Source organism: Coloeus monedula, assembly GCF_965178545.1.
Source record: "Coloeus monedula genome assembly, chromosome: 2".
NCBI classification, from domain to species: domain Eukaryota; kingdom Metazoa; phylum Chordata; class Aves; order Passeriformes; family Corvidae; genus Coloeus; species Coloeus monedula.
Genome location: NC_138782.1, coordinates 103,542,239 through 103,554,760, shown reverse-complemented (window position 1 = coordinate 103,554,760; position 12,522 = coordinate 103,542,239). Strand labels below are relative to the sequence as shown.

The 12,522-nt window shown below is 39.2% G+C and overlaps 1 protein-coding gene across 1 annotated transcript in view; it reads right to left on the bottom strand.

Annotated features, from left to right (window-relative positions):
- The window catches only part of RNF144A (ring finger protein 144A), a 62,166-nt gene that overhangs the window by 37,698 nt on the left and 11,946 nt on the right, over positions 1 to 12,522 (bottom strand). Inside the window, exon 2 of the mRNA XM_082302669.1 lies at positions 7,588 to 7,670. The gene's annotated coding sequence lies outside the window, so the exon portion shown is untranslated. The remainder of the gene's footprint in view (positions 1 to 7,587; positions 7,671 to 12,522) is intronic.

Here is a 12,522-nt window from a genome sequence, read left to right as displayed (position 1 = left end):
AAAATTATCTTCTTCCACAGGTACATATGATCAGTCTATGTCCATTACCTAAAAGGTAACTAAAGCTTGTCCCACAAAAACAGGATCCAGGAAAAGGCTAATAGTTCTTTGAAAACATGGTTCTCCCTATGTAAAATATCTATGTCAAGTCTTTTACCTTGGACATCCAGTTATGTCTGAAAAACACCTTTTGAGGAGCTTGACATATACTCACATGGGTACTCTGCACAGTCCCAGGTTATTAACAGAAATCAACTGCAAATTCCTCTGTGGGAAAAAAATTTCCCTTTTTCTTTTATATCTGATTAGTGCACACTGCACTGGGCCACGGGTTACTGAAGTTTATATCAATACAAACAAGTTGTAAGACAATTCAACTAATATCAATAGCCTTGGTACTAAATTCTCTCCCTCAGAAAACAGATGACTAGCTGAATTTAGTGAGCAACCATTTTCTGCAGAGCCATTTGGGTGTCTACTTTGGGGAAGTATCCCTATACAGTATTTGTCTGAGCAGTTCTGGCTCCTGTAGCTTCCCTCCCTTTGTATGCAGCCCAATCAAATCAAGTTAACATTGAAATAGCTAATAAAGAAAAAAGCCTTTTTTCTTTAAAAAGTTATGACTAAAAGGCTGAATTAAAAACTGCTAAGCAAAGATACTCTACACTTCCCAGACGTCAAGTGGAGAACATTTTAGATAGTAGGAAACTTTCCAAGTTCAACTTATGCTTTCCCAAACCAAACAAGACACAAACCACAGAAGCCTGCCCTCTTTCCAGCTGCTGGGAAGATCACAAATGAGGTTGTTCATTTATGGTCCCAACCAAGTAACATGGTACACACGCCACCACCCACTTCTTCAAACATACCTCTCTATTTAAAGGGAATCCACTGTACTAAAAAATAATTCTTTATTTTAAGTTCTGTAGTTGTTACTTTTTCCTATTTACTTTAATGGTCACCATAGTGTTTTATGTTCAGGACATTGTGAAAATACAGCCAGAGGTCTGACATACCAGTTTAAAATAGACATTTGGAAAGGAATTGCTGCAGGGGTTCTAAACCAAACAACATGGATTACAACCCACTGTTTAAAATTAGGTTTTGTGGTTTGTTTTTAGATATTCCTAGTAACAAACTCAATCTGATTGCTCTTTCTTGGCTCAAGTTACTGCACCCAGCAATCTAGGAGGCCAATAATAGAAATTTCATTTAAAATATTGCTATTAACGTTACAAAATAAAGAACTATGTGACTGAGCTGTGTCATAGGCCTTAAGTCATTCTCTAGGTTTTGCTGTGGTTTTTTCTTTTTGGATCAACGGACAGTAAATGCTTGACTAGAAGTCTGACATGCTTTTAGGATTAAATAGTTTCTCAATTTTAAACTACGCAGGAAAGAAAAGCTTTCAGGAAGAAACTGAACCTGGAACATCTTTGAATTCCTATTGCACGTTTAATGACAAGACCCCAGCACCAAAGAACAACTGTTTAACCATCAAAGGTATCCCACATTTCTTTTCTGAAATCCTTGGGTAACCTATATTGTCTACTAATAGAGTGTTTTGTCCTAGTTAATTGGCAAAGGCAGCCCTTGAGTTTCTTTCCAGCAGGAAGCCAATTAAACAGATTCAAGAGCAAAGCAGTGCTACTTTAAAAAGCAAACAAGAGGGAGGAGCACAGGAACTGGCTGCTGCTTCTCCAAAAGATTTGGAACAAGCCATTCCTTGAAAAACTGGAGACACAAAGCAGTGCATCTCCTTTACTATGGTGAGCACAGATGGGAGCAGGAGCATTGCAGCTTGAAGCAAGGGGCTTCAGAACTTGGTGGGCTTCAGAACCCACTTAGGTGGGAAAGGCTAGAGCAGAGCAGTGTAGGAAGACCCCATAATGCAAGAGAATATGGGAAATTCAGGTTTTATTTCAGCCACATCAAACTCTGTTCTAGATAGAGAATAGGGAGGATTTAGCATCAGCCATACTGGACCAGTTGTAAGCCAAGGCAGTGCTACATAAACTCTAAACCTGTGAAGCCTGATAGCTGAAGTCATGCAGTTGAGTTAATGGGGAGTTTGGGAATATGACTGACAAAACAACTAGGTCAGTTACTACCAGCACATTCATAATTTATCTGTACTTTAAAAGAACAAAAAACCCCAAACCCCACTAAAGAAGGCCCATGGGAGACAGTGGAAATGAGAAGGATAGACAGGAATCATCCAAACACTAGATTTAAAAACAAAGCAAAAGCTGATCACATGGGGCTTCTAACCATGTGGTTGGTAGAAATTGATAAAAGTAACCAACCATTTGTAAAAATGGCTAATGAAGATTTAAAAAGTATAAAAAAAAATAATTGAAACTCTATAAAAGGAACCAATTATGGACACAGAAAAATAGCACTAGAGCAAGAATTCAGGGTGCTGGGCAGAGACCTCTTCACTCGGGTGTTGAACAACAATACAGGCTCTCACACTTGGGCACAACACTTCAATACTGAGCAACAAACTGAACTTAACTTCTAACCACAGATCTGAATCACCTAAGCCGGCTTGAAGAGGATGCTACAATACCTGCTAGTGACCTGAAATAACCAGGAGGTCCAGGTTCTTGCAATGACAGCAATGGTCAGAGAGTTAGCAGATGGAAAAAGCAGACAAAGTGGTATGTAGTGCATAAGACAATATAATTATCCTGTGACAAAGACAGTTTGTACTCTTTCCTGCCTTCCCTACTAATACTCAAAATGAAATGTTTTCTTCTGTGGAGACTGGTTTTGCTTTTTGGTTAAAGAAAGCAGCATTGAAAAGTGGCTGCTGGGCTTGGAACAGCAAGTTCTGAGGTCTGAGAGGGCTCCCAAGTACTTGGAGAAGTTCTTTCCATAGCTCCAGAGAAAACCAGCTTGCTCGTGCAGCTCAGCTTGTGCCTGACAGGCCAGCCACCAACCAGCTTCCTCGCCAGCCCTGAGCTCAAGGCTTTACAGAAATGGGAACCAGCATCTCAATTTATGACAGACATTAAAAGGACTGCTGAATAATATAGCAAGCTGTAAATCAGCCTTTCACCATGGCAGAAAAGGAAAAGGACTAACTGGACAGTTCCCCTCTCTGAGATCCAGACCTCCCAAGCAGCTTCTCTCCTATTGGCAGTTCTTATTCTGCAGTGTTACTTCAAGCCAACCTGCAAATTTTATAGAAAAGTGAAACTGGATTGAGACATGCAAAAAGCAAGCCAGAAGAAACAGGAAGAGCTGAATTTGTACCTACTGTGGATGGGAGGAAGATTTAGTAATAGACATGACAGGAAACACAGAAAGAGCTATCGATCCCTGTAAGGATCAGTATACTACCAGGAGAATGGAAAATTGATCAAAGAAAATTAGAGTCTCCACTGTAATGCCTGAATCTAGGGACAAGAAAATTCTCAAGTACTGCTGTAATGGAGTTGTGTACATTGCATTCAAAAAAAAAAGTGGAAGACCGCTTGTGCAAGCTTAGGAACTGACTGTTATGCAGCAACAAGACTCTTTTGCACAAGATAAATGATTGCTGCAAGGTATGCAGCAGTTGCCTAACTCTTTCATAAAGGTCAAAATATACAACAGCAGACAAATGTTTTGACTTGTGCCTCCTTCCCTGCTTCATACATTGCCAGTACATTCCAGCACACTTAATACTTTGTACATCTGGAGTAGTCAGTGTCCTCTATACCCTTTCTCGAACACTGAGCTGGAAAAAATGAACCATTCCCAACCCCACTAACTCTTGCAATCCCCTCTTAAAAAGGTGACCAATTTTACAGAACCTGGAACAAACCAGAAAAAGAATTTCACACATACACAGAATCCATATGAAAAGTAAACATTCACAGCCGGATTTAGTCCTACAAACTTCAAAAGAGGGGAGAAGTAACTCCTAATCAGGTTTTGGTACATGGTACAACACTAAAACGTCTCTATGTTAGAAGCTAATACTGATTAAAAAAAAAAAAACTGCCTGCAACAGCAAAATGACACAAATATACGAAAAGAAAACCCCTCCAACATTTGAAACAAAGCCTCAGAAATGCTATCTACAGCTATTTATTTCAACAGGATGCCAAGTTCTTCTGCAGCAACAGAGGGGCATTGAAAACTAAGAATTAAAAACCACAAAGGCTGAGAAGGCCATGTCTGGTCAGAACCACTTCCATGTTGCTCTGAACAAGCCACAAATCCAAACATACAAACAACCAGGTAAACAAGGAAATACAGATGGCTTTCAAATGAGCTAATTTACTTTTACAAATTTTGCTAACTGATAAATATTTCCCACTTTCAAACCTTTCTTTATTAGTGGGGAATATTTTTTGTGAATAAAGCTAATAAAGACATTTAGTTTTTCATCCTATTTCATGAACTATAATTAAAAATAAATTTCACTTTGAGGCTGACAGCACAGAATGAGTTTGTCACCTCCACAATGCAATTCTTTCTTCATGTCACAGGCTGAAAAAACACTTCTTGACTTTTGTAGACAGATATTTACACCTTTATTAAATTTCATTTTACCTACCAGTTTCCTATGTTGGACTGAGCCAAGCTGTGCCTTTGGCTACTGCTATAAGACATAGCAATGATGATTATAATAATAATAATAATGCAAATTATTACTGTATCACTAGATCTTGATCACCCACTTGTCACTAAATTACAGTACAATGATTCAGTTCATATAGGTCTTAGCTGCATTAAGGTTACAGACAGCTACTTAGAAAACATCTTTTTCTGAAGCAAAGCCAAAATATTTTGATTGCTTCCTTTCACCATGAAATGAAACATTAGAACCATTTTAAGGTTATAAACAATGAGACACATGACCAACTCTAATAGAAAGCCCCACAATTGCAAGCCAACACTAGATCATTAGAGAAGAATTTTGCATTTTACTGGCAAACTCTGACTTTACCCATCTGCTCCCTTCTCTCTCTACTAGTGAGTAGGAGCAAGCTATGAAAGCATGTCTAAAGATGACAAGAGCACAAGCTTCTCTAGATGCTTAGCAAAGATCAGTGAGCTGTCCCCCTATGTTCACTATCACACTGACAGGAGTGGCAGGCCCTTGCCTGCCAGACGAGGAAAATCAGAGGGCAACACTCCTCTGCTTTGTATTAATCATCTGAGCTATGTATGGTATGTTCTTGTTCTTTACACAAATACCTCATGATCATCTGTGTGCCACAAATATTTTCTAATACAGATCTCTGCCAGGACATGCTCCATTTCAGTAATCCTTTAGAGCCATTTCAGTGAAATAGGGCTGGAGAGCAGCAGAAAGATTCAAGAACTCAAGGCACATTTCAACTATGAATGTTCACAAGATGCCAGAGCTGCTCTCACACTCATCAAAGGCCAGGAATGATTATAGAAGTTCACAGTTGTTTGACTTTTGCCAGAACATATCATACTCAACTTAGGTTTCCACTTGTTTGAGAAAATGAAAAAAAGACTGACCAGTTATACATGCTTTTTCAAGACAATGGACACAGCTCCTGAGAGTACTTTACAAATGCTTTTTCCTTTGTGTTTCAGAAAATGAGATATGGTGCCTGGAGAGGTTTGAAGATCTTTAGAGGCACCTCAGCAGAAAACTAAACAAACAGCAAGGTGCAAACAGAACAAGCTTCACTGCTGGTAAGAACATGGTGGTGAATGTAGGAAGAAGCAGACCACTACGCCTGAAGGCATGGGACTCTTCAGGAGAGGGATGGAGAGCTGAAGGAAGGGAGAGAGGCTGAGGGACCTTGGCTCATTTAGCCTCCCACATGGAGATCAAGAAGAGATACAGTCACTCCTGGAATATCCATGATGCAGGGTAAAGTACATCACCAAAGGGGAGAGGAACTGTTTCAAGAAACCATTGACCCCAAGGACAGACATGTATAAACTTGTCATTTTCCACTTCTTAAAATTTTCTTCAAGTTTCTAAGTATCAGAAATAAATGTGTTTCTACTATAGCTTTCTAAAAGTAGGAAAAATGCTGATTACTTGTAAACTGAAAGTTTATAAAAGGAATTATCTACAGCCCAAACTGTGATGGACACACACACAAAAAAAATCTTTTTGATTCTTTGTATTTAAATTTTAAATCAACTAGTTAAAGAAGAAAACAATAAAACTGTAGATTTATTTTTTTTAACCTCAACATGTTTTTTAAACAAGGGATATGACAGACAGCATCAGACATCTTGGTTTTAAAATAAATTTTATCTTCTTCCCCCTCCATTTAGATTTTCTGCTTATAAAAATATGTGACAATACAGACTTTTCCACTTAGTACTAAAAAATGGAGCAGAAAAAAAAAGCCTACATGAAAAATATTTCAACTAGCTATATAATTAAGAAGTACTTCTTTATATTAAGATATCTAACTCAGACAGAGCATACAGATTGTTACATTAAATCTTCAGTACTCAAATACAAGCCAATGAGGGTATGATTATGTTTCCACAAGAGGTTTTTCCTGTGATCAAAGAGTCAAGCAAGAACACCATTACACTTTGATAATTAAGCCAAGAACATGAGTTTCAAAAAGGAGGGGAAAAAAAAAGTACAGTCTGCCAGTGCATAAGTATATGACTTTTTAGTACTATTTCCAGAAGATGCATATGTACAAAAGTGGCAGTGCTTGGAAAAATGGAAAGCTACCAACAGCAAGTCACAAGCTCATGCAAATGAAAAATCTAGATCTGTCATTATTTCTGCATATAGCCACATATTAGAGCAAGCATAATGCAGAACTTGCAGCTCTAGCCATATTCACGGGATGACCTTTTCCAAACCACAGAGGAATAGATAGGTTTTAATTATTTAAACACAAGTTCTGCTGCCTTGTAAAAGATCAGAAGATAAGTATGTACTCTGTTTTTTGTTTGACTGGAGATACATTTACCAATTCTATCAATAATTAGCTATGGAGTACATACAGAACTGTAGCTATCTCAAAAAGGAAATGACTATTATCTCACTCCCTTACTTGGAGTATATGGGACATATGGAGGACATGGGATATAGAACTATTAAATCAAAAACCATATATGAAAGCAAAATAGGCTCTGCTACAGAGATAAAGATATATGTGTTTTATATGTGTGTGTATATATATACACACATATGCATGATATTTAGAGATTTGAATTTAAAAGCCTAGTGAGCCCATTTTAGGTAGTACCATAAAACTGTGCTTTGAGGACTACTATCAAACAAGTCTCTGTGATTTGGATTTTGCTAGGAAGCTAATTAGAACGCAGATTTGGTTGTTTTCCTACATTTCTTTGGTAAATGAACCAACTTTTTTCATGCTAGAGATCCATAATTAAAAGCAAACTTTGACAAATTCCCTCCTCTATACTACCCCAGGCTATGTGGCTTCCACTTTTAGGGGAACCACAAGAGCAATTCCAAAGACTGTAAAACCCATGTCTCAGGCATATTTTTCCCTTCCCACAGCTTCTGTTGGCATGAGTCCTATGAAAGTGTGGCTGCATTGAAAACTGCATCTGTCTGTGCCCTGGCCAAGTGTTGTCAAGACAGTCAAGGCAAACACCTACCACAACAATCTCTCCTTTGTCAGTCACAGGGATCCCATGAGAAAGCACCAACCAGTCTACGATTTCAGTAGTGTTAGATAAGCCTGAAAGAGGAAAAAATAAGGGTCACACTTTATTTCAATTGACTGTATAAAACAGAACTAAGAGCTCCATTTTGCCAAGGAGCTTTTAAAATTTGATAGCACGAACAGTCTTAGCAAAGACAGACAAAATTCACCTCCTAACCCTTCCTACTCTCTGCACTTACTGAATCAGTTTGTACTTATCAGCTTGGGAAGATTAATCTCATTACACAAGAGACTTTCACTATTATTAATTTTATTTTTAACAATGATTTTCCAAGCCTGAAAAAAAAAATTACATATTACTGTCATCTTGCATACCTGCAGCCCACATTATCCAGAGCTTCAGGAAAACATCACAAACTGTATCCAGATCTAGGTTTAGGGACTTCTTACATACAAAACCAGCAGTGAGCTACAACAGCTTTCTACACACTTAGCAAAGCCATTCTAGAGATTGTACTGGGCAAACACACATACAAAACAATGTACAAAGCCCACTATGCTGAGCAATAATCACTCTGTAGGCAGAACATTTTAAAAACTGTGATCAGATGGAAGCTATTGTGCAACAGGAAGGCTATCACACAGCTGCCATCAGAGACATGGTGGGATGGCCAGCACAACTGGAGTGCTGCAATGGATGGCTGTAATTCTTCGGGCGGGAAAGGCAAGGAAGCAGAGGCAGTGGGGGTAGCCCTGTATATTAGGGAATGTTTTGACTACCTCGAGTTTGATGATGATAAGAGGGTTTATAGGTAAGAATCAGGGGAAAGCCAATAAAGCAGCAGGAGTGATGTAATCCTAGCAAGAGTCTGTTACAGACTGTCCAACCAGGTTGAAGAGGCAGATGAAATATGCTGTAAGTAGCTGGAAGAAGCATCATGATCAGTAGCCCTGTTCTTGTGGGGGAATTCAACTTCCAGATAACTGCTAGAAATACAATACAGCAGAGAGAAAACAGTCTAGTCCTGGACTGTGCAGAAGAACTTCCTCAATCAGCTGGTGAAATCAGTCAACCAGAAGAGGTGTTCCGTTAGACCTGTTTTTCACAAACCCAGGACTATGATAGTTGGAGACTGTCTTGGGCATAGCAATCACAAAATGATGAAGTTTTTGATTCCTAAAGAAGTAAGGAAGGAGGCCAAAAGAAGAATAGTTTATGACCTTGGCAAATCAGGACTACAAGGATGTTGCAAGGTTATGCAGGGAGAAAATTAGAACAGCTGAAGCCAAACTAGAACTTCATCTGACTACTGCCATAGAAGACCATAAAAAAACTTCCATAAATACATCAACAAGAAAAGTTTCTATAAATACATCAGCAACAAGAAGGGCTAAGGAGTACCTCCATCCTTTATTGGATGCAGAGGGGACAGCATAGTCACAAAGGCTGAGGAAAAAGCTGAGGTAATAATACTTTCTTTGCCTCAGTTTTCAACATTAGAGTAACTGTTCTCAGGGTTAAGCAGCACCCTGGGCTGGAAGACAGAGACAGGGAGCAGAATGAATAATTCAAGGCAAAGTTGTCAGTGACCTGCTACACCACTTTGATACTCACAAGACTGGGGCTGGATGGGACCTACTCAAGGGTACTGAGGGAGCTGGCAGACATACTCACCAAGCTACCTTCAATCATTTACCAGCAGTCCTAGCTAACCAGGGAGGACACAGGAGACTGGAAATTACCAAAAGTGACACCCATCTAAGAAGGGGCAGAATGAGGATTTGGGAAACTACAGGCCTGTCAGCCTGGTATCAGTGCCAGGGAAGGTGGCAGAGCAGATCATCCTGAGTGACATCACACGGCATGTACAGGACAACCAGGGGATCAGGCACAGCCAGCACTGCTTGATCAGCCTGACCTCCTTCTGTGACAAGGTGACAAGATTCCCCCATATGTGGCACTGGTGGGCCCCTCACTTCAAGACATTGAGGTGCTGGAGTGTGCCCAGAGAAGAATGACAGAGCTGCTGGAGGGTCTGGAGCACAAATCCTGTGAGGGAGCTGAAGGAGCTGGGGGTGGTTCAGCCTGGAGAAAACAAGGCTTTGAGGAGTGACCTTATCACTCTCTGCAGCTACCCAAAAGGAGGTTGTAGCCAAGTGGGGATCAGCCTCTTCTCCCAGGTAAAAAATGATAGGAACAGAGGAGATGGCCTCAAGCTGCACCAGAGGAGGTTTAAGTTGGATATCAGCAAAAGCTTCTTCACTCAAAGGGCTGTCAGGCATTGCAATATGCTCTCCAGGGGAGTGGTGGAGTCGCCATCACTAAAGGTATTTCAAAGATGTGTAGATGTGGCACTCAGGGACATGGTTTCGTGGTGGACTTGGCAGAGCTGGGTTAACAGTTAGACTTTATGATCTTAAAGATCTTTTTCAACTAAACAATTTTATGATTCTGTGAATTCAGAAAATAGCAATTGGCAGGAGTCCTACTTTCACTGCAAACTATTTCCCATTTTTCTGATTTATCCAACAGTATTTTTTTCTCAGAGATAAACCATCAGCTGAGTTCCTTTCCAACAAATACTTATAAAACTTATATACTCAAACTGAGTATATAGATTTTTAACATAAAACCTGTCTTTTGTTACCAAATCTAAAAAAAAATGCAGCCTGGAATTAGTTTATAGCCAAACACACACAATTCTGATCTTCATTATTCACCTCAACATGCTATTTAAAAATATTTGTAATTATTGAAGTATACCTTAACATTTCAAACTCCTAAAAATAAGCATTTCATTCCTGCAACATTCTCATCCTCCACTGATTTCCATTTAGAGGGAGATGTGATATGGGAAAAATATCTACTATACTTCTAGAAAAAACAAACAAACAGTAGTTACTGCTACTCAGGCAACCAATGCTCAAAAAAAGCTCAGATATATATATATATATATATATATATGTACTCTAAAATTCTAGGCTACTGATCAGTAATTCAGCCAACATGTGCCACCAAAACAAGGTTCCCCCCTCACTTCTTCCATATCTTCCTCACTTCAACCTTCCCCTCCTTCTTTAAAACAAATCTTGCTTGAAAACTAGGGAAACTGACAAAAATTATTATTGCCCTCTTCCTAAATTATCTTTACCTTTCAGGAGGAAAACCAAAATCTATTTTCATTATGGTGTATCTACTCGTAAAATCAGAAAACTGCTTCCTGGACATTGGGGTCAGAATGTCCATGGGATATATCAGATTGTTAACCTGAACACCACAAATTATTACACATTTCCCAAATACCTGGACAGCAATAAGTAACTTTTACATGGATTACAAATACTGCCTGGGCATACAACCTGCCTTGGGCTGGAAACCTCAAGAGATTCACTGCTTTCTCTAATGGCAGGAAGGGCAATTTACTGGTTTGAAGTAACAGATATAGCTGTTCACCTTTCCATTTAGCTCTTCAGACAGTGTTTCTAGTTATGCTTATCACTCTCTAAATGGGAGGAGGAAAATAAATTTAAAAAGGAAAGTAAAAGAAATTGAGTACAATACACTTTCTTGTCAAGGGAGCTAAGATGCTCAATCTTTCCTACAGTCAGGGTATGGCTAGTGTTTAAGCTGCTTTCAAACTCATTTCCTAAAGCTCTACCACAGATGTTTTTCATTTCTTCTGCCAGCCCTCCTTTTTAGCACACAACTTGTCCTGGGCCAGCACTCTCAGTCATTGCATCAGCTTCATCTGACTTATGCATCTCCTAATCTCTTTCTTCCTCTTAAAACCTTGCCCTTGCAAGCACCTCACTCAGCACTTCACTAACCTCTCTACCAGAGCTGCCTTCCTGGGGCCCTCTCCCACCTCTATCTTGCAAAGGTGAGAGAGTTCCTGAGGAAACAAACAGTTCTTTATCAGCAGCGTTTGTCACTCCTCCTGTTTGCTCCTGGCAATCTCTTCGAACCACAAAGAAACAGTTTACCCTCTCTAAAGAACGACCTCACAGATTTACCTCCTACTCCAAGTCTCTCTCTCTCTTCTTATCCAAACTAGAAATTTCAACTCTTCTCTCTGACACTTCCTTGGAGTTATCCAGCTATTAGGTTAAGCTCTACACAGATATGGACAAACTCTTATCTCCCCTCCCATACAAACTTTCCCAAGAGGCTCTTCTTGATTAGCAGCATTCTGCCAGTCCCCCAGCCTGCAGACTGATCAAGAAGCTGTAAGTCTAAATCCTGTAGAAAGAACATGCATATAATGTACATAAAATGCAGTATTTTTTCTGATCTCTTAGACAACTAAAATGGTTATCCTGGTACTCAAGATCTTCCTCCTTTTCTCAGGCTTCAACCAAGTAATCCAACTTCAAGAACTTCTGAAAGGACATAAGCAATGGTCATCACCTGTGCATGCCGCTGGACTATTTTAACTCCTTTATTGCTATTTAATTCACATAACTCCCCCCCCCCCAACTCTTTTCCCATGATTTTAATACCCTTCTCAGTCTGTTTTCTCTTGATCATTTTTACTAGTGTTTTGTCCCCCATTAGCAACAAAGCAATTTATCTCACAAAGATGACCTGACTAATCAATCCATTCAGCATTTTTTAGACATTTGTCTTTGGATGAGATGAAGTCTGCATTAAAATTATCTGAACAGAAACCAGTAACTACTAATAAAAATGCAGGCAGAAAAAAAGCAGCTGCTCACACTCCACCCTTTCTATATTAAATCAATTCCAGGCATTTTTTCACCAATAATGATGATTGTGGGTCTTTCTATACCTTCTGAAGGTTTTCAAAAGACCTTTTAAAGATGTAAAAACAAGGAGCAGACACAGAATTTGAGTGTTATTGCCATTAATGCCATGCCAGGAGAAAAATGCTTATTTTATAAATCCCATCAGCCAATGATTTAATTA